The sequence below is a fragment of the Gorilla gorilla genome, chromosome Y (genome assembly GCF_029281585.2).
Source record: "Gorilla gorilla gorilla isolate KB3781 chromosome Y, NHGRI_mGorGor1-v2.1_pri, whole genome shotgun sequence".
NCBI classification, from domain to species: Eukaryota; Metazoa; Chordata; class Mammalia; order Primates; family Hominidae; genus Gorilla; species Gorilla gorilla.
Window position 1 is genome coordinate 32,220,649 of NC_073248.2, and position 21,322 is coordinate 32,241,970.

The following is a 21,322-nucleotide window of genomic DNA, read 5'->3' on the forward strand; positions in this document are numbered from 1 at the left end:
AAAAAAAAAGCAATGAGAGGAAACAAAAATCATATAAAATCATCAACTCCATAAAAGGCAGATAAACAGTGGTGGACAAAGCAAGAACAAAGAACAATAGGAGTGAATGGAAAATGATATGGCAAAATTAACCTAACTGTATAATCACTTTGAATGTCATGGTCTAAATACACCAATGAAAAAACAAATTGTTAGAGCCCATCAAAATAGAGGCACACCTCACTTTATCGACTTCACTTTATTTTGCTTGGCAACATCACCTTTTTAACAAATTAAAGATTTGTGGCCACAAAGTGCTCAGCAAGTCTGACCAGCACCATTTTTCCAACACTGTGTGCTCACTTCACATCTGTGTCACATCTTTTGGCAATCCCCACAATCTTTCAAAGATTTTAGTTATCACATCCGTTATGATGACCTGTGATCAGTGATTTCTGATGTTACTATTGGAATTGTCTCAGCGTGCTGGAACTCTATGGAAGGCAGTAAACACGATGGAAAACTGTTGTGTTTGAATGCTTCATTGGCTAGTCATTTCCCTGTCTCTATTTCTCTCTTCCAGCCCCGCATTCCCCAAGATACAACAATGAAATTAGGCCACTTCACTCTGCAGTGGCCACCATGTGTTCAAGTGAAAAGAAGTGTGCACATCTGCCACTTCAAATCATCAAGCTTAGTGAAGAAAGCATGTTGGAAGCTAAGACAAGCCAAAGCTAAGCTTCTTGCATGAGCTACCCAAGTTGTGAATGCAAACAAAAAGTTCTTGAAGGAAGTTACAGGTGCTACTCCAGTTAACACATGAATGATTTTTAAAAAACAAAACAGCCTTTTTACTGACACAGAGAAAGTCTGAGTGGTCTGCATAGAACATCAAACCAGCCCCAACATTCCCTTGAGACAAAGCCTAATCCTGAGAAAGGCCCTAACACTCTTCAATTCTATGGAGGAGAAGAGAGGTGAGGAAGTTTCAGAAGAAATGTTTGAAGCTGGCAGAAGTTGGTACATGAACTTCTAGGAAAACAGCCATATCTGTGACATTAAATTGCGAAGTGTGCATAAAAATGGGAACAAGAAAGCCTGCATGATAGCACTTCTGTTACAGCATGGTGAAGACCTTCTTGTTGGTAGGCCAGGAGGTAATGGTCACCATTTGTGTCCATATTCTCCTAGACTGAGCATGGAGAAATCTATAATAGTAGCTGGAGAGGTGTAGGTTGTGAGGTCAAGGGAAAAAAAAGTGATTTTGAGGGAATACATAATCTGCCTCAGCTACATCAGATTTCTCTCCTATATGGGTTTGTTGATACCTACTGAGGTGTGACTTCTGGCAAAAGGTTTTCCCACACTCCTTACATTCATAAGGTTTTTCTCCTGTGTGTATTCTCTGATGTATACTGAGGCCTGACTTCTGGGAGAAAATTTTCCTACATTCATTACATCTAAAGGGTTTTTCCCCTGTGTGAGTTCTGTGCTGTACCAAGAGTTTTGACTTCTGGGAGAAGGTTTTCTTACATTCAAATGGCTTCTCACCTGTGTGAGTTCTCTGATGTATGGTGAGAACTGCCTTATGGTAAAAAAATTTTCCTACATTCATCACATTCACAGGGTTTCTCTCCTGAGTGAATTCCCTGATGCATATTGAGGTTTGACTTGTTATGAAAGGTTTTCCCACACTCATTACATTCGTAAGTTTTTCTCCAGTATGGGTTCTATGATGTACAGTGAGGACTGACTTCTGACTGAAGGTTTTTCCACATTCGCTACATTCATAGGGTTTCTCCCCTGTGTGAATACCTTGATGCTTCTGAAGATTTGCCTTCTGATGAAAGGATTTTCCACATTCATTGCATTCATAGGGCTTTTCCCCAGTGTGAGTTCTCTGACGTATAATAAGGTATGATTTCTGACAAAAAGTTTTTCCACATTGGTTACATCCATACGGTTTCTCCCCTGTGTGAGTTCTCTGGTGTACGGTGAGGAATGACTTGTGATGAAAGGTTTTTCCACATTCATTACATTCATAGGGTCTTTACCCTGTGTGAGTTCTCTTGTCTATCAAAATGTTTAACTTATTAATAAAGGTTTTCTCACATTCATTACATTCATAGAGTTTTTTGCCAGCATGAGTTCTCTGATGTATAGTTAGAAATGACTTATAACTTACAGTAAAACAATTTTCCACATTCATTACTTTCATAGGGTTTTTGCCCTGTGTGAGTTCTGTGATGTATTGTAAGGTATGACTTGTGGCTATACGTTTTACCACATTTGTTACATGCATATGGTTTTTCCCCAGTATGAGTTCTCTGATGGACAGTGGGGAATGACTTACAGTGAAAGGTTTTCCCACTTTCATTGCATTCGTAGGGTTTTTGCCTGTGTGAGTCCTTTGGTGGACAGTGAGGAACGACTTATGGGGAAACGTTTTCCCACATTCATTGCATTCATAGTTTTTCCAGTATGAGTTCTCTGATGTATCCTGAGGTTTGACTTATTGATAAAGGGTTTTCTACACTCATTACATTCATAGGGCTTTTCCCCTGTGTGTGTTCTCTGATGGACAGTAAGCCTTGACTTATCGCTAAATGCTTTTTCACAATTGTCACATGCATAGGGCTTTTGCCAGGTGTGAGTTCCATGATGTATTGTGAGGTATGAGTTCTGGCTAAAGGTTTTTCCACATTCACTACACTGATAGGTCTTTTTCCCTGAGTGAGTTCTGTGATGTAAAGTGAGAAGTGATGTACAGTGAAAAGTTTTTCCACATTCAATACATTTGTAGGGCTTATCCCCAGTGTCAGTTCTCTGATGTAAAGTGAGGAATGACTTACAGCAAATGGTTTTTCCACATTCGTTGCATCCATAGGGCTTTTCCCCTATGTGAATTCTCTGATGGATAGTGAGCCTGGACTTATAGCTGAACAATTTTTCACACCAGTTACAGGCACAAGGTTTTTCCTCAGTAGGCATCTTGTGCTGTATCATGAGGTCTGATGTGCTAATGGCGGGTTTCTCATATTCAACACATTCTTGGGGTTTCTCTCCTGTGTGTGTTTGCTGATGTTTAGTGAAGTCAGACTTTCTACAGCAAGTTGGCTGTCTTACCTGAGTTATCTCTTGGACAATAATAGCTGAGTTATTACAGGCTTTCTCATATTCATCATATTTACCAAAGGTCTGTCCTATATGAACCCTCTTATGTATAAAGAACATTGCCTCCATGTTGAAGGTTTTCCCTTGTTCATTACATTGAAAAGGCTGCAGCAGACTTTGAATCTTGTGATGCTGAGTAAGATGTTCATGATGTCTGTGGGATCTCCTGGTTATATCAGGGACATGAGGTTTCTCTCCAGACTGTGTCTCACTGGGCTTAACAGGTAAAAGCACGTTCTGGCAAACATTAAACTGCCCAGGCTTCATTCCTGAACTGTTTCCATTATTTATAATCAGATTTAAAACATGGTTTGAGATCAAATTAAATGTTTTTCCTAATTCAACTCTCTCCTGAGTTGATGTGTTGCTGTTGGTGATTACAATTTGCCAGAAAAATCTATCATGACTTTCATGGCTCCTTTCAATAAGGTCATCAGTGATCTGGACAGCTGAAATGAGAAAAACGTATCCATGAACCACACAGGAGCATGTCTTACAGAATGCTTGTGTAAAGGTGAAAAAAATTACTTCCTATCCCAGTGGAGTAAGATTTGATAAAAATTAATAATGGGTATTGGTTTTATATGCCTATGGTTCCTGTTCCTTCTGACGTCATGTAATAAATCAGTATATTTTCTAATGTTCAACTGAGTTTTCCTTTGCATTTTGAAGTTTTCCTTTTCTTTTTTATTTCACAAAGAATTATATGGTAATAATATGCATCTACTTCCTACTCATAGGTTTTAATAAGTGTTCATTATCTGTCATTTGTTTTCTCTCTTTTTTTCTATTTATTCATAAAACAATAGTGGCTGTTTTAATAGCTGCTATTTTTTCACTATTCTTCTTTGAAGATAGCCAGTTTTTCTTGGGTCAGCAACTGGCAGGTACAGGAGATGGCCATTTTTCTGTCTCCTAAGCATGGAAGTAGCTTGTAGACAGGATTTTGCCTATGTTAACCTTTCACTCCTCCCTGAGAATGGTTAAATGTGTCTGGAGGTTTTCCAAGCAGAAAATCATATTCCCCATGTTAAACAAAAACAGATCCTGGCAAATTCCTACTTAAGCATGACATCTCTTGCTTCCCAGAACCATAATAGGCAAAGAAGCTCCAGTTAAAAAACCACACTGGTGATCTGAAGGATTGGTTCTGCAACTCAGGCTATGCCCGTCATCCTTGAAAACTGTATTTCTGGTTCCTTCAGAGATCAACAGCCCTGCCCCTCTCCAATCACATACCCCTGCTTGATAATTCACCATTTTTGAAGGGTTTTATTTTGTGTTTTGGAGTTTCACGTGTCACACAGTTATATATAAAAATGAAGTTTCCTGTATATTTCTCATCTTCAAATGGTAACTACAAACTCCACTCTCAAACAGAAATCTGAGCCCTTCAACAGGAAATAATTGGTTTCTTTGGACTTGAGACCCAGAATCTTCTGGTTCTCCTCCCAAGTCCAGCACCACCCCTATCCAGGCCCCTATGATGGGTCCTCCTCAGCAAAATTTCTTTCTGAGACAGGATCTTACTCTGTTACCCAGGCAGGAGTGCAGTGTTTCTATCATAGCTCACTGAAGCTTCAAACTCCTGAGCTCAAGCAATCCTTCCACCTCAGCCTCCCAAGTATAAAAATGGATTACAAACCCATGTCACCATACTCAGCTACTTTTTTTTTTTTTAATAGGTGGGAGTCTACAAGGATCATTTAAGGCCAGAAGTTTGAGACCAGCCTGGGCAACAGAACAAGACCTCATCTCCACAAACAATAAAAAAATAGCCAGGTGTGGTGGCACACACCTGTAGTCCTAGCTACTTGGGAGGCTAGGCTGTGAGAAACACTTGATCCCAGGAGTTCATCGTTACAGTGAACTACGATCATGCCACTGCACTTGAGTCTCAGAAACAGTGAGAACCATCTGTTTAATAAAAAATAAAACAAGAATAATAAAGCTACAGCTTAAAAAGAAACACTATTTTCATCATCATTGTTATAATGACTGATTCTCAAAAATCGCTTAAGATACATTCAAAGGATAAATAAATGCATGAATGTCTAAAAAAAAATTTTAAGACACTACATCAGAATAGAGGAAAAGGGGGAAATAGAGAAAATAAATAGCAAAGAAAAAGGCCTAAAGAGAGGATGGCAGGGATTGGATTTGGGATAAATAGAAGAAGATACTCAGAAAAATAAGAGACTGGGATATATGCATGAGAGTTACCCCTGGGGACTATATAATGGACATTTAATGCAGACCAACAGTCTTCAGGTCAAAGACCTAGGGAAAAAAGTGGTGAAAACAAGATAACACTACCAAAATCTGCTGGGCATTACTCCTCCAGGCCTCCCTGCCCAGTATTCACTGACTGACCTGAAAGTCTCAGGTTTGGGGTTTCTTCTACTATCCATGGCTCTCCTCCTTGCTCTAGCTTGAAGATCATCTCAGGTTTGGTAATGCAATGTCCTAGTAACAAGAAACAATGGAAGACTTTGTCAAACCACTAAGTCAAATCTTTTTCAGAATGACAAAAACTGGGCTTCAGAGACTGTACAATGAAGGAGCCAATTTGAACATTTCATTACAGAGTAATGACACATTTTTCATCAACCAGAATCTTACAAGTAAATATTATTATATGTTAAAAGGGTTCCTACATTTACCAACAACAAAACACATTCCTGGGAGTTACTGGAAAGTTTCACTCACCCAATGATACCAGGCTGCTGTAGGTCTCCACCATCACGTCCCTCCCTGTACAGGGTCCTCTGAGCATCATCCAGGTCCTGCCACGCCTCCCAGGTGAAGTGCAGAGCTACCTCCTCAAAGGACACCAACTCCTGTAATGATACCAGGCTGTTGTAGGTCTCCAGCATCACGTCCCTGTACAGCGTCCTCTAAGCATCATCCAGGTCCTGACACTCCTCCCAGGTGAAGTGAAGAGCCACATCTTCAAAGGACACCAACCCCTGTAATGGCACATTTTTCCTCAAGTCAAAGCATCAGCCCAGGGTCAAAAGAACTAGAATCTGGGAATTCAGTCTTTTGGGTGTCCATGTGTCTTATATGTATTTTACATAAGATGTAGTTTGTTTGGCACTGTTTATGGTGGGAGAAGGAGTAATCACAGTAGAAATATGCTTCCACTGTATTAACTTATGAATTAATAAAATTGTATTACAAATTTCACCTTATAGATCTAGAACCACCCTTGTTGCTAGGGATAAAAGTATAAACAAAAGGCAAGACCCTCTCTCTACAAACATAATTAAAAAATAGGCATAATGCTGCATGCCTGTAGTCCTGGCTACTCTGGAAGCTGAGGCTGAAGAATTGCTCAAGCCAAGGAGTTTGACAGTGCAGTGAGGGATGATCACATCGCTGCACTCCAGCCTGGCCAACAGAGAGCTTATCTCTCAAAAAAAAAAAAAAAAAACAAGAGAAATAAAATTCTGCTCCTCAAAGGAGCGCATGATCTGGTTATGAATATATAAGTATAAACACATACTGGGAATAATGTTTAGGTGAATTCATTGAGACACAAGTTCAATGCAGACTAAGATAAGACAGAAGGAGAAAATAAATTTTGTTTATTTTGCATCATGAGGTTCCACTTTACTGAAAAATCAGGTGTTTGGCTCTACCACATGAACCATGAATTCTCATGACTATGAGAATGTATCAGAAGTCTACTGACAAAGGCAAAGAGAACACACACCATTTTAATGGAACTCTGGACAGCACCATGCCTAGATGAATGATCCTGGGCAGGGATGAAAGCTAAATGCAATATTTAAGGAATGATTATGCAGTGATTCTGCATTTAAATATTTGACCTAATTTCAAAAATTCTTATGCACCTATCATTTTTACATTACATTACTTCCTCAGTATCCATGGGGACTGATTCCAAGACACCCCCAGATACCAAAATCCACAGATTGAATAACTGTTTTATATAAACTAGTCTCATATTTGCATATAACTTATGCACATCCTCCTGTATACAGTCATGAGCTGCATAACATTTCAGTCAATGACTAAACATGTATATCACAATAGTCCCATAAGATGATGATGAAACATACACAGAAACCTGATATTGGCATTGCAGATGAAGTGCAGAAAATGATATTCAATAATGGCTCTGAGCCATCTGGTTACCCATATATCAAAAACATATAAATAAAAATATACATATCATGTAGGTTTTGTAACACACAACAATGAAATTACCTAAAGGTGCATTTCTCAGAAAGTAATCCCATCAGTAAGCCATGCATGATGGAACTTTAAATCTTTAGATTACATATAATACTGAAGACAATGTAATGCTACATAAACGGCTGTTATATTGTACTGTTTAGGAAATAATGACACGAAAAATTTCTGTAGATGCTCTGCACAGAGACAACCATCTATTTTTTTGGGAATACTTTCAATCTGAAGTTGGCTGAATCCGCAGATGCAAAACCCATGGATACAAAAGGGTGAGTATACTTAATTAAAATCATATACACTGGCATTTCAAAATTTCCTTTCTATGGGACAAAAAATTGCTGTATCCACCCAGGGTGAACACAGCCACCTCACAAACAGGTGTAAATAAGGAGGACCAGTAAGGACAGAAAAGTTACATGACCATATTGGCATTTTAACAGCCATCCCTGAGAAAGAGAATGGGAAAGGGCTTAAGGGAAAGCCAGAAGGGAGTAAAAAGGAAGACAGATGACCACCTACATCAGTACATCAGGACACGGAGTGTAAGAATACACAATAGGGAAGCAGTTCTCAAAAGGAAAAAAATGTAGAAACAGGATTTGGTCCAATTTGCTGTGCAGTGGGTAAAAAGGGGAGTTTTGTTTCCAAGTTATCTGTCTGATCCAGCTAGTTTGGTACTTGTGTTGTGAAGTGAAATTTGCAAAAAAATAAAAGAATATGATAACCAGAAGTGACACAAACCTGGACATACCATGTGTGAAACATCTGAGGTTCCATATGTGGGAATGTTCAACTGGCAATTGGGAATATGGCTCCAGTGGTTAAGAAGAGAGATCAAAACTAAAGATAAAGATTTGGAAATTACCAGAATTTCAATGGTAACTGAATCCATCAGACCAAATGAAAATAAGAGAATGAAAGAATAAAAGAAACAAGTACAGAATCTACAGAAACACTAACATTTACACAGGAAGAGAAATAGACTGTGAAGACCAAGAAGGAACTTTCTGAGTTTATTCCATGAATAAAGAAAAGTTCAATATTCGGATGTGTAATATAATTCATCACGATCATATTCCTCTGGAAAAAAATCCTTTGTGCACAGAGGCATTGAGAAGATAGTTTTAGAAACACATTCCAGGTTCCTATTTCTGCATGTAAGGAGCTTGGAAGTAATCAATAATTACTTTAAAATAATTAATTTTAATAACATTCTTAACAACAAATTAATATGACACAATCTTTACAACAAATAAAAAGTTGAAGAGACTAAACAATCAACAATTCTTTCTAGATTTGAAACTCAGGGGAGGACACAGGGCAAACCACTGCTCCCAGGATTGCAGAGACAGAGAAGTGAATATAGGACTTAATGGCTTACAGGAACATGGACTCACTACTGAAACCAACCTTGGAACCAGTGCTGGAGCAGAAAAACTCAAACCGTAACTGGTGAATGGCTGGAGGATCTGCGTGGACAACTCTAAGTGGTAAAAACTACAAAGAGATAGAGTTACTGTGGGGGAGGGGGAACAATACTGTAAAATTGTCTCATGGAGCTTCACCAGGCTCCTGTGACAAATACCTGAGGAAACTCCCCTCCTGCTTCAGCCTTCGGGAAGGAAAAAGGAAAACCAGTTTGAAATATGCCAGAGCACCTGGTTCTTAACAAGGCTCGTCCACAGGAGAAACTACCTAACTTCAGCCTAATCTGCTCTAGTATAATCAGAGACTAAATAACCTAGGGGAAGGGAATTTTCCCTTCCACTGTAGCCCATTCTAGTCATGTTCCACCTAAGGTGGAAAATTAATTAAACAGAGGAACACTTCTGAGGTTCACAGTATAAACCCAATCATAGCATTCCAGAACACTGCTGCTGGGGTCTGAATGTTTCTCCCTCACATAGGATTCCAGAACACTGCTACAAGGGTCTGAATGTTTGTCCCTCACAAAGGATTCCAGAACATTGATGTTGGGGTCTGAATGTTTACCCTTAACTTAGGATTTCAGAACGCTGTTCCTGGGGTCTGAATGTTTGTCCCTCACGCAGGATTCCAGAACACTGATGCTAGGGTCTGAATGTCTATCCCTCACATAGAATACCAGAACACTGATACGAGGGTCAGAAGGTTTGTCCCTCACATAGGATTACAGAACACTGCTGCTGGGGTCTGAAAGTTTGTCCCTCACATAGGATTCCAGATCACTGCTACAAGGTTCTGAATATTTGTCCATTACATAGAACTCCAGAACACTGCTGTCGTGGTCTGAATGTTTGTCCCTCACATAGGATTCCAGAACACTGCTGCTGGGGTCTGAATGTTTGTCCCTCACATAGGATTCCAGAACACTGCTGCTGGGTTCTGAATGTCTGTCCCTCACATAGGATTCCAGAACATTGCTGCGAGGGTCTAAATGTCTGTCCCTCACATAGGATTCCAGAACACTGCTACGAGGTTCTGAATGTTTGTCCATTACATAGGATTCTAGAACACTGCTGCCATGGTCTGAACGTTTGTCCCTCACATAGGATTCCAGAACACTGCTGCTGGGTTCTGAATGTTTTTCCCTCACATAAGATTCCAGAACACTGCTCCCGGGGTCTGAGTGTTTGTCCCTCACATAGGATTGCAGAACGCTAATGCAATGATCTGAATGTTTGTCCCTCACGTAAGATTTCAGAACACTGCTGCTGGGGTCTGAATGTGTGTCCGTCATATAGCATTTCAAAACACTGCAGCCGGGTTATGAATGTTTTTCCCTCACTTAGAATTCCAGAACACTAACGCAATGATCTGGATGATTGTCCCTTACGTAGGATTCCAGAACACTGCTGCTGGGGTCTGAATGTTTGTCCCTCACATAAGATTACGGAACACTGCTACAAGGATCTGTATATTTGTCCCTCACGTAGGATTCCAGAACCCTCCTGCTGTGGTCTGAATGCGTGTCCCTCACATAAGATTCCAGAACACTGCTATGAGGGTCTGAATGTCCATCGCATAGGACTCCAGAACACGGCTGCTGTGGTCTGAAAGTTTTTCCCTCACATAGGATTCCAGAACACTAATACAATGATCTGAATGTTTGTCCCTCATATAGGATTCCAGAACACTGATTCCAGGGTCTGAATGTTTGTACCTCACATAGGATTCCAGAACACTGCTGGGAATGTCTGAATGTTTGTCCATCACATGGGATCCCAGAACACTGCTGCTGGCATCTGAATGTTTGTCCCTCACACAGGATTCCAGAACAGTGCTGCTGTTGTCTGTTTTTTTCTTTTACTTTTTGTCTTTTTAAATTACTTTATTAGTATTTATTTTTAATTGACATATGACATTGCAAGTTTTTTGTAATGTAAAATGTGAGGGACAAACATTCAGACCAATGCAGTAGCGTTCTGGAATCCTATGTGAGGGACAAAGTATGTACACATTGTGAAAAGGTCAAATCTAGCTAATTAACAAATACATCAACTCACATAGTTATCATTTTTTGTGGTGAATACACATAACATCAACTTTCAATTTCTCAAGAATACAATGTCATCATCAATTACAATCACCTTGCTCTACAATACATCTCCTGAAATGTATTCCTTCTGTCTAAGTATGTATCCTCTGATTAACATCACTGCAACTCCCCTTTACCCCTAGCTCTCATACCCACCATTGTACTTTGTCATTCTATGAGATCAACTTTTAAACATGCCAGTAGGAGTCATGTCATGATATATTTGTCTTTTTGTGCCTGACCTATTTCACTTAACATATTGTCCTCCAGGTTCATCCATGTTGTTCACAAACGACAGGGTTTTCTTTTTTACTGCCAAATAGTATATCACATTTTCTTTCTTTTTTTATTATATTTTCCGCATTGAATTATTTATATATATATTTTTTTTATACTTTAAGTTCTAGGATACATGTGCACAACATGCAGGTTTGTTACGTATGTATACATGTGCCATGTTGGTGTGCTGCACCCAGTAACTCATCATTTACATTAGGTATATCTCCTAAGGCTATCCCTCCTCCCTCCACACCACAACAGGCCCCGGGGTGTGATGTTCCCCTTCCTGTTTCTATGTGTTCTCATTGTTCAATTCCCACCTATAAGTGAGAACATGTGGCATTTGGTTTTTCTGTCCTTGCGATAGTTTGCTGAGAATGATGGTTCCCAGCTTCATCCATGTCCCTACAAAGGACATGAACTCATCATTTTTTAAGGCTGCATAGTTTTCCCTGGCATATATGTGCCACATTTTCTTAATCCAGTCTATCATTGTTGGACATTTGGACATTACAGTTGGTTCTAAATCTTTGCTATTGTGAGTAACATCACAATAAACATACTTGTGCATGTGTCTTTATAGCAGCATGACTTATATTCCGTTGGGTACATGTCCAGTAATTGGACTGCTGGGTCAAATGGTACTTCTAGCTCTAGATCCCTGAGGAATCACCACACTGTCTTCCAAAATCATTGAACTACTTTACAGTCCCACCAACAGTGTAAAAGTGTTCCTATTTCTCCACATCCTCTCTAGCACCTGTTGTTTCCTGACTTTTAAATGATCACCATTCTAACTAGTGTGAGATGATATCTCATTGTGATTTTGATTTGCATTTCTCTGATGGCAAGTGATGATGATCATTTTTTCATGTGTCTGTTGGCTGCATAAATGTCTTCTTTTGAGAAGTGTCCGTTCATATCCTTCGCCCACTTGCTGATAGGGTTTTTTCTTGTAAATTTGTTTGAGTTCTTTGTAGATTCTGGATATTAGCCCTTTGTCAGATGAGTAGATTACAAAAATTTTCTCCCATTCTATAGGTTGCCTGTTCACTGTTATGTCTTTTGCTGCACAGAAGCTCTTTAGTTTAATTAGATCCCATTTGTCAATTTTGGCTTTTGTTGCCATTGCTTTTGATGTTTAAGACATGAAGTCCTTGCCCATGCCTATGTCCTGAATGTTATTGCCTAGGTTTTCTTCTCGGGTTTTTATGGTTTCAGGTCTAACATTTTAGTCTTTAATAAATCTTGAATTAATTTTTGTATAAGGTGTAAGGAAGGGATCCAGTTTCAGCTTTCTACGTATGGCTAGCCAGTTTCCCCAGCACCATTTGTTAAATAGGGAATCCTTTCCCGATTTCTTTTGTCAGGTTTGTCAAAGATCACATAGTTGTAGATGTGTGGTGTTATTTCTGAGGGCTCTGTACTGTTCCATTGCTCTGTATCTCTGTTTTGGTACCAGTACCATGCTGCTTTGGTTACTGTAGCCTTTTAGTATAGTTCGAAGTCAGGTAGCGTGATGCCTCCAGGTTTGCTCTTTTAGCTTAGGATTGACGTTGCCATGTGGGCTCTTTTTCGGTTCCATATGAACTTTAAAGTAGTTTTTTCCAATTCTGTGAAGAAAATCATTGTTAGTTAGCTTCATGGGGATGGTATTGAATCTATAAATTACCTTGGGCAGTATGGCCATTTTCACGATATTGATTCTTCCTATCCATGAGCATGGAATGTTCTTCCACTGGTTTGTGTCCTCTTTTATTTTGTTGAGCAGTGTTTTGTAGTTCTCCTTGAAGAGCTCCTTCACATCCCTTGTAAGTTGGGTTCCTAGGTAATTTATTCTCTTTGAAGCAATTGTGAATGGGAGCTCATTCATGATTTGGCTCTCAGTTTGCCTGTTACTGCTGTATAAGAATGCTTGTGATTTTAGCACGTTGATTTTGTATCCTGAGACCTCACTGAAGTTGCTTAACAGCTTAAGGAGATTTTGGGCTGAGAAGATGGGGTTTTCTAGATATACAAACATGTCATCTGCAAACAGGGACAATTTGACTTCCAAGAAATTACTAAGATCAGAACACAACTGAAGGAGATAGAGACACAAAAACCCTTCAAAGAATCAATGAATCCAGGAGCTGGTTTTTTGAAAAGATCAACAAAATTGATAGACCACTAGCAAGACTAATAAAGAAGAAAAGAGAGAAGAATCAAATAGGCACAATATAAATTGATAAAGGGGATAACACCACCAATCCCACAGAAATGCAAACTACCATCAGAGAATACTGTAAACACCTCTATGCAAATAAACTAGAAAATGTAGAAGAAATGGATAAATTCCTCAACACATAAACCCTCCCAAGACTAAACCAGGAGGAAGTTGAATCTCTTAATAGACCAATAACAGGTTCTGAAATTGAGGCAATAATAGCATACCAACCATAAAAAGCCCAGGACAAGATGGAATCACAGCCGAATTCTACCAGAGGTACAAGGAGGAGAAGGTACCATTCCTTCTGAAACTATTCCAATCAAGAGAAAAAGAAGGAATCCTCCCTAACTCATTTTATGAGGCCAGCATCATCCTGATACCAAAGCCTGGATAAGACATAACCAAAAAAGAGAATTTAAGACCAATATCCCTGATGAACATCGATGCAAAAATCCTCAATAAAATACTTGCAAACCCAATCCAGCAGCACATCAAAAAGCTTATCCACCATGATCAAGATGGCTTCATCCCTGGGATGCAAGGCTGGTTCAACATATGCAAGTCAGTAAACGTAATGCAGCATGCAAACAGAACCAAAGACAAAAACCACATGATTATCTCAATACAGGCAGAAAAGGCCTTTGACAAAATTCAACAGCCCTTCATGCTAAAAACTCTCAATGAATTAGGTATTGATGGGATGTATCTAAAAATAATAAGAGCTATTCATGACAAACACACAGCCAGTATCATACTGAATGGGCAAAAACTGGAAGCATTGCCTTTGAAAACAGGCAGAAGACAGGGATGCCCTTTCCATCACTCCTACTCAACATAGTGTTGGAAGTTCTGGCCAGGGCCATCAGGCAGGAGAAAGAAATACAGGGTATTCAATTAGGAAAAGAGGAGGTCAAATTATCCCTGTTTGCAGGGGTCTGTCTGCCCTCACATAAGATTCCAGAACACTGCTGCTGTGGTCTGCTTGTGCCTCACATAGCATTCCAGAACACTGCTGCTATGGTCTGAGTGATTGTCCCTGACATAGGATTCCAAAACACTGCTATGAGGGTCTGAATGGTTTGTCCCCCACTTAGGATTCCAGAACACCGTGGCGAGGGTCTGAATGCTTCCCCCTCACATAGGATTACAGAACACTCCTGCTGTGGTCTGAGTGTTTGTCCCTCACGTAGGATTCCAGAACACTGCAGATGGGTTCTGAGTGTTTGTCCCTTACGTAGGATTCCAAAACACTCCTGCTGTGGTCAGAGTGTTTGTCCCTCACATAGGATTCCAGAACAATCCTGCTGTGGTCTGAATGTTTGTTCCTCATTCAAGATTCCACAACACTGATGCTGTGGTCTGAACGTTTCTCCTTCACATAGGATTCCAGAAAACAGTTGCTGGGGTCTCAAAGTTTGTCCCTCACATAGGAATCCAGAACACTGCTACGAGGGTTTGAATGTTTCTCCCTCACATAGGATTCCAGGCCACTCCTGCTGTGGTCTGAATGTTTTTCCCTCACATAGGATTACAGAACACTGCTAGTGTGGTCTGAATGTTTGGCCCTCACATAGGAGTCCAGAACACTGCTGCTGGGTTGCGAGTGTCTCTCCCTCACATAGAATTCCAGAACACTGCTAACAGGGTCTGATTGTTTGTCCGTCACATAGGATTCTAGAAAACTGCTGCTGGGTTCTTAGTGTTTGCCCACACATAGAATTCCAGAACACTGCTGCTGTGGACTGAATGTTTGTTCCTCACACAGGATTAAAGAACACTCCTGCAGTGGTCTGAATGTTTAACACTCACATAGGATTTCAGAACACTACTGCAGGGTTCTGAGTGTTTGTCCCTCACATAGGACTCCACAACACTGCTGCTGTGGTCTGAATATTTGTTCCTTACATAGGATTCCAGAGCACTGCTACGAGGGTCTGAATATTTGTCCCTCAAATAGGATTCCAGAACATTCCTGCTGTGGTCTGAATGTTAGTCCCTCACATAGGATTCCAAAACAAAGCTGCTGGGTTGTGAGTATTTCCCCTCACTTAGGATTCCAGAGCACTGCTATGAGGGTCTGAATGATTGTCCCTCACTAGGACTCCAGAACACTGCTGCTGGAATCTGAATGTTTGTCCCTCACATAGGATTCCAGAACAATCGTGCTGCAGTCTGAATGTTTGTGCCTCACATAGTATTCCAGAATACTCCTGCTGTGGACTGAAAATTTATCCCTCACTTTGGATTCCAGAACACTGCTGTTGGGTTCTGGGTGTTTGTCCCTCACGTACGATTCCAGAACACTACTACATGGCTCTAAATGTTTGTCCCTCATGCAGGAATCCAGAACACTGCTGCTGGGTCTGAATACTTGTCTGTCACATAGGATTCCAGAAGATTGCTATGAGGGTCTGAATGTTTGTGCCTCAAATAGGATTCGAGAACACTCCTGCTGTGGTCTGTTTGTCCCTCACAAAGGATTCCAGAACACTCCTGCTGTGGTCCGAATGTTTGTCCCTCACACAGGATTCCAGAACAGTGCTACGAGGGTCTGAATGTTTGTCCCTCACATAGGATTCCAGAACACTCCTGCTGTGGTCTGATTGTTTGTCCCTCAGAAAGGATTCCACAATATTCCTGCTGTGGTCTGAATGACTGTTCCTCACAGAGGATCCCAGAACACTCCTGCTGTGGTTTGAAGGTTTGTCCAGCACATAGGAATCCAGAACACTCCTACTATGGTGTGAAAGTTTGTTCCTCACATAAGATTCCAGAACACTGCTGTTGTGGTCTCAATGTTTGAATCTCACAAAGGATTCCAGGACACATCCTGTGATCTCAATGTTTGTCCCTCACACAGGATTCCACAACACTGCAGGGGGGTTCCGAGAGTTTGTCCCTCACATAGGATTCCCAAACACTGCTACAAGGGTCAGAATGTTTGTCCCTCACAGAGGATTCCAGAACACTACTGCTGGGTTCTGAGTGTTTGTCCCTCACATAGGACTCCACAACACTGCTGCTGTGTTCTGAAGGTTTGTTCCTCACATAGGATTCCAGAACAGTGCTATGAGGGTATGAATATTTGTCCCTCATATAGGATTAAAGAACATTCCTCCTGTGGTATGAATGTTTGTCCTCCACATAGGATTCCAGAACACTGCTGCTGGGTTCTGAGTGTCTGTCCCTCACATAGGATTCCAGAACACTGCTAGGAGGGTCTGAATGTGTGCCCCTCTCATAGGATATCAGAACATTCCTGCTGTGGTCTGATTGTTTCTCCCTCACAAAGGACACCAGAACACTCCTGCTGTGGTCTGAATGTTTGTCCATCACACAAGATTCCAGAACACTGATGCTAGGTTCTCAGTGTCTGTCCCTCACATAGGATTCCACAACACTGCTTCTGGGGTCTGAATGTTTGTCCCTCACATAGGGTTACAGAACACTGCTATAAGGGTCTGAATGTTCATCCTACACAAAGGATTCCAGAACACTCCTGCTGTGGTCTGAATGTTTGTCCCTCACATAAAATTCCAGAACACTCCTGCTGTGGTCTGAATGTTTTTCCCTCACATAGGATTACACAACACTCCTGCTGTGGTCTGAATGTTTGCCCCTCACAAAAGATTCCAGAACACTGCTATGAGGGTCTGAATGTTTGTCCTTCACATAGCATTTCTGAACTGCCATGGTCTGAATGTTTGTGCCTCACATAGTATTCCAGAACAGTGCTACGAGGGTATGAATGTCCCTCACATAGGATTCCAGAACACTGCTACGAGGGTCTGAAAATTTCTCCCTCACATAGGATTCCAGAACACTGCTGCTGGGCTCTGAATGTTTGTCCCTCACATAGGATTCCAGAACACTCCTGCTGTGGTCTGAATGTTTGCCCCTCACATAGTATTCCAGAACATTCCTGCTGTGGTCTGATTGTTCCTCACATAGGATTCCAGAACACTGCTACGAGGTTCTGAATTTTTTTCCCTCACATATTATTCCAGAACACTGCTACGAGGGTTTGAATGTTTGTCCCTCACATAGGATTCCACAACACTACTGCTGAGGTCTGAATGTTTGTCCCTCACATAGGATTCTAGAACACTCCAGCTGGCTTCTGAGTGTTTGTCCCTCACATAGGATTCCTGAAGACTGCTGCTGTCACTATAGTCATTGCAAGTGTCTGAATGTTTGACCTTCACCAAACACCAAATATCCTGGCCCTTTAGTCTTGGACTTTCCAGCCTCCAGATCTGTGAGCAATAATCTCTGTTGTTTATGAATTACTCAGTCTAAAGTATTTTGTTATAGTAGCCTAAAGAGACTAAGAGAGCATCACCTGTCCTGTCACCTCATCACCACATTACTGAAGCTATACTAACATCAGTCACTTTTAGTGGGTACTTCATGCATGAGAATAAAGGGAAAAAATTGCAAGGCATACTAAAATCAAAAAAAAGAAAAAAAATACAATTTGTGTCAACACAGCAAGCTTCAGAAGCAGTCAAAAATATGATTTTGGATTTTTTTTTAAACCTCTGGAGAATATGCTAAGGGCTCTAATGAATGAAGTAGACAGTATTCAAGTGTAGATGGGTAATGTAATCAGAAAGACAGACATCGTTAAGAACCTTCAACATAATGTAGTGATAAAAAATGTAAATAACTGAAGAATACCTCTGATGGCTTATTAGTAGACTGGACCCAGCTGAGTAAAGAATCTCTGAGCTTGAAGATTTATCATCAGAAACTTCAAAACCTAAAGAAAAGAAACACTGAACAGAAGATGATATCCAAGACTGTGGGACAACTACAAAAGGTGAAACAGAGTAATGAGAATACCAGGAGGAGAAGAAATAGAAGAAAGTTCTGCAATGACCATGTCTGAGAACTTCCAGTATTAATGTCAGACACAAAACCAAAGATCCGGGAAGCTCCGAGAACACCAGGCAGCATAAATGCCAACAACCTACACTTGGACATATAATTTTCAAACTATATGAAATAAAAGATAAAGGAAAACTCTGAAAGAAACCAGAGGTGGGGCAGAAAACACCTTACCTACAGAGACACAAAGATAAGAACTGCATTCAACATTGCAGAAACTGTGAAAGCAAGAAGACAGTGAAATGAAAAATTCAAAATGTTGACAGAAAAAAACCCACTAACCTAAGTTTCTGTACCCACTGAAACCACCCTTCAAAAGTGAAGGAGAATTAAGGCCTTCCTCAGAAAAATAAAAATTCAAGAAACTTGTTGCCAGGAGACCTGTCTTGCAAGAAATGTTAAATGAAATTCTTTAGAGGGAAACAAATGATATTTAACTGAAACCTGGATCAAATTTTTTTAAAAAGATCATTAAAGAAAGAATTATGGTACAATAAAAACCTATGTATTTATTCTTAATTGATCTGACCAAGAAGTTCACAGACAGTAACAAATACACACAGATAGATTATGTATGCTTATACACAAGTGAAATGAGTAACATTAATACAAGGAATGGAATGGAAGGAAGGGAGGGAGTAATCAGGTGTTTTCTTTGTTAAGCAGGTAGTCACCCATGAAGTGGGATAGTGTTATCTGAAAGTGGACTTGAGTTGGTTGTAAATGTATATTGAGGAATTAGGTGTTTTGTTTGTTAAGCAGGTAGTCTTATTTGTGGGATAGTGGGATAGTGTTATTTGAAAGTGGACTTGAATTGGTTGTAAATGTTACTGAGGAATTAGGTGTTTTGTTTGTTAAGCAGGTAGTCTTATTTGTGGGATAGTGGGATAGTGTTATTTGAAAGTGGACTTGAATTGGTTGTAAATGTTACTGAGGAATTAGGTGTTTTGTTTGTTAAGCAGGTAGTCTTATTTGTGGGATAGTGGGATAGTGTTATTTGAAAGTGGACTTGAATTGGTTGTAAATGTTACTGAGGAATTAGGTGTTTTGTTTGTTAAGCAGGTAGTCTTATTTGTGGGATAGTGGGATAGTGTTATTTGAAAGTGGACTTGAATTGGTTGTAAATGTTACTGAGGAATTAGGTGTTTTGTTTGTTAAGCAGGTAGTCTTATTTGTGGGATAGTGGGATAGTGTTATTTGAAAGTGGACTTGAATTGGTTGTAAATGTTACTGAGGAATTAGGTGTTTTGTTTGTTAAGCAGGTAGTCTTATTTGTGGGATAGTGGGATAGTGTTATTTGAAAGTGGACTTGAATTTGTTGTAAATGTATGTTGCAAATTCTGTGGCAACTAGTTAAAAAAAGTTTTAAAAAGAGAAGTACATGCTAAGAAAGGGAAAATGTAGTCATCTAAAATCATCAATGAAAACTGCAAAAGGCAGAAAAAGAGTGGTAGACAAAAGAATGAAGACTGAGGAGAATGAATAGAAAACAGTAACAAATATAGTAGATATTAATCCAATGATATCAATAATCACTTGGAATGTTAATAGTATGAACGTACCAATTCAAAGATAGAGATTGTCAGAATCTATCAAAAGACAGACACATCTTGTTTCACTGCACTTTGCTTTATTGTGTTTTGTGACCATGTTTTTTACATATTGAAGGTTTGTGGCCACCCTGCAATAAGCAGGTCTCACTGGCACCATTGTTCCTACAGCACATGCTCACTTCACGTCTCTGTGTCACATTTCGGTCATTCTCACAGTATTTTAAGATTTTTATTATTGAATCTGTTATGCTGATCTGTAATCAATGATCTTCAATGCTACTGTTGTCATTGTTTTTGGAACCATAAATCACACCCGGATAAGACAGCAAACAATTGAAAAATGCCTTTGTTCTGACTGCCCTACCAATGGGCCATTTCTCTTTCTCTCTCTTTTTCTCAGGCTTCTTTCTACTAATATTAAAATGTGGCCAATTAATAACCCTACAATAGCATCTATATGTTCAAGTGAAAGAAGAGTTGCATGTCTGTCACTTTAAACCAAAAGGAAGAAATAATTAAGCTTAGTGAGGAAGGCATGCTGTAAGCAAGACAGGCCAGTAGCTAGACCTCATGCAACAAACACTTAGCCAAGTTGTGAATGCAAAGGAAGTGTTCTGGGAAGAAATTTAAAGTACTATTCCAGTGAACACATGAATGATAAAAAGCTAAACATTCTTGCTGCTGTTATGAAGAAAATTTAATTGGTCTAGACAGAAGATAAAAAAAAAATTCCATTAAACCTAAGCCTCTCTTTTTACTTTTCTTTGTTTTTGAGACAGAGTTTCATTCTTCTTGCCCAAGCTGGAGTGCAATGGCGCGATCTTGGCTCACTGCAACCTCTGCCTCCCAAGTTCAAGCCATTCTCCTGCCTCAGCATCCCGAGTAGCTGGGATTACAGGCATGTGCCACCACGCCTGGCTAATTTTTTGTATTTTTAGTAGAGATGGGGTTTCTCCACGTTGGTCAGACTGGTGTCGAACTCCCGACCTTAGGTGATCTGCCCACCTCGGCCTCCCAAAGTGCTAGGATTACAGGTGTGACAGCCACCGCACCTAGCCTCTCTTCATTTCTATGAAGACTCAGAGAGGTCAGGCAGCTGCAGAAGAAAAGTCTGAAGACAGAAGAGCTTGTTTCTTGAGGTTTAAGGAAGAAAGTCATCTCCATAACATAAAAGCCCAAGATAAAGCAGCAAGTACTGATGGAAAACCTGCAGAAAGCTATCTAGAAGATAACTGATTAAGATGGCTACATTAAACAGATTTGCAATGGAGACAAAACAGCCTTCTACTAGAAAGAGATGTCATCTAGGATGTTCCCAGCTAGAGAGGAGTTGATGCCTGGCTTTAAGGCTTCAAAGGACATGCTAACTCTTTTGTTAAGGGCTAATGCAGTTGGTGATGTTAACTTGAAACCAATGATGATTTACTATGCTGAAAATCCAAGGGCCCTGAAGAATTATGATAAAACACAGCTCTGCCTGTACTCTACAAATGGGAACAA

The 21,322-nt window shown here is 40.0% G+C and overlaps 1 pseudogene; it reads right to left on the minus strand.

Moving 5' to 3' along the window:
- Positions 1-1,222: 1,222 nt before the first annotated feature.
- The window catches only part of LOC129530395 (zinc finger protein 717-like), a 45,186-nt pseudogene continuing 25,086 nt past the window's right edge, over positions 1,223-21,322 (minus strand).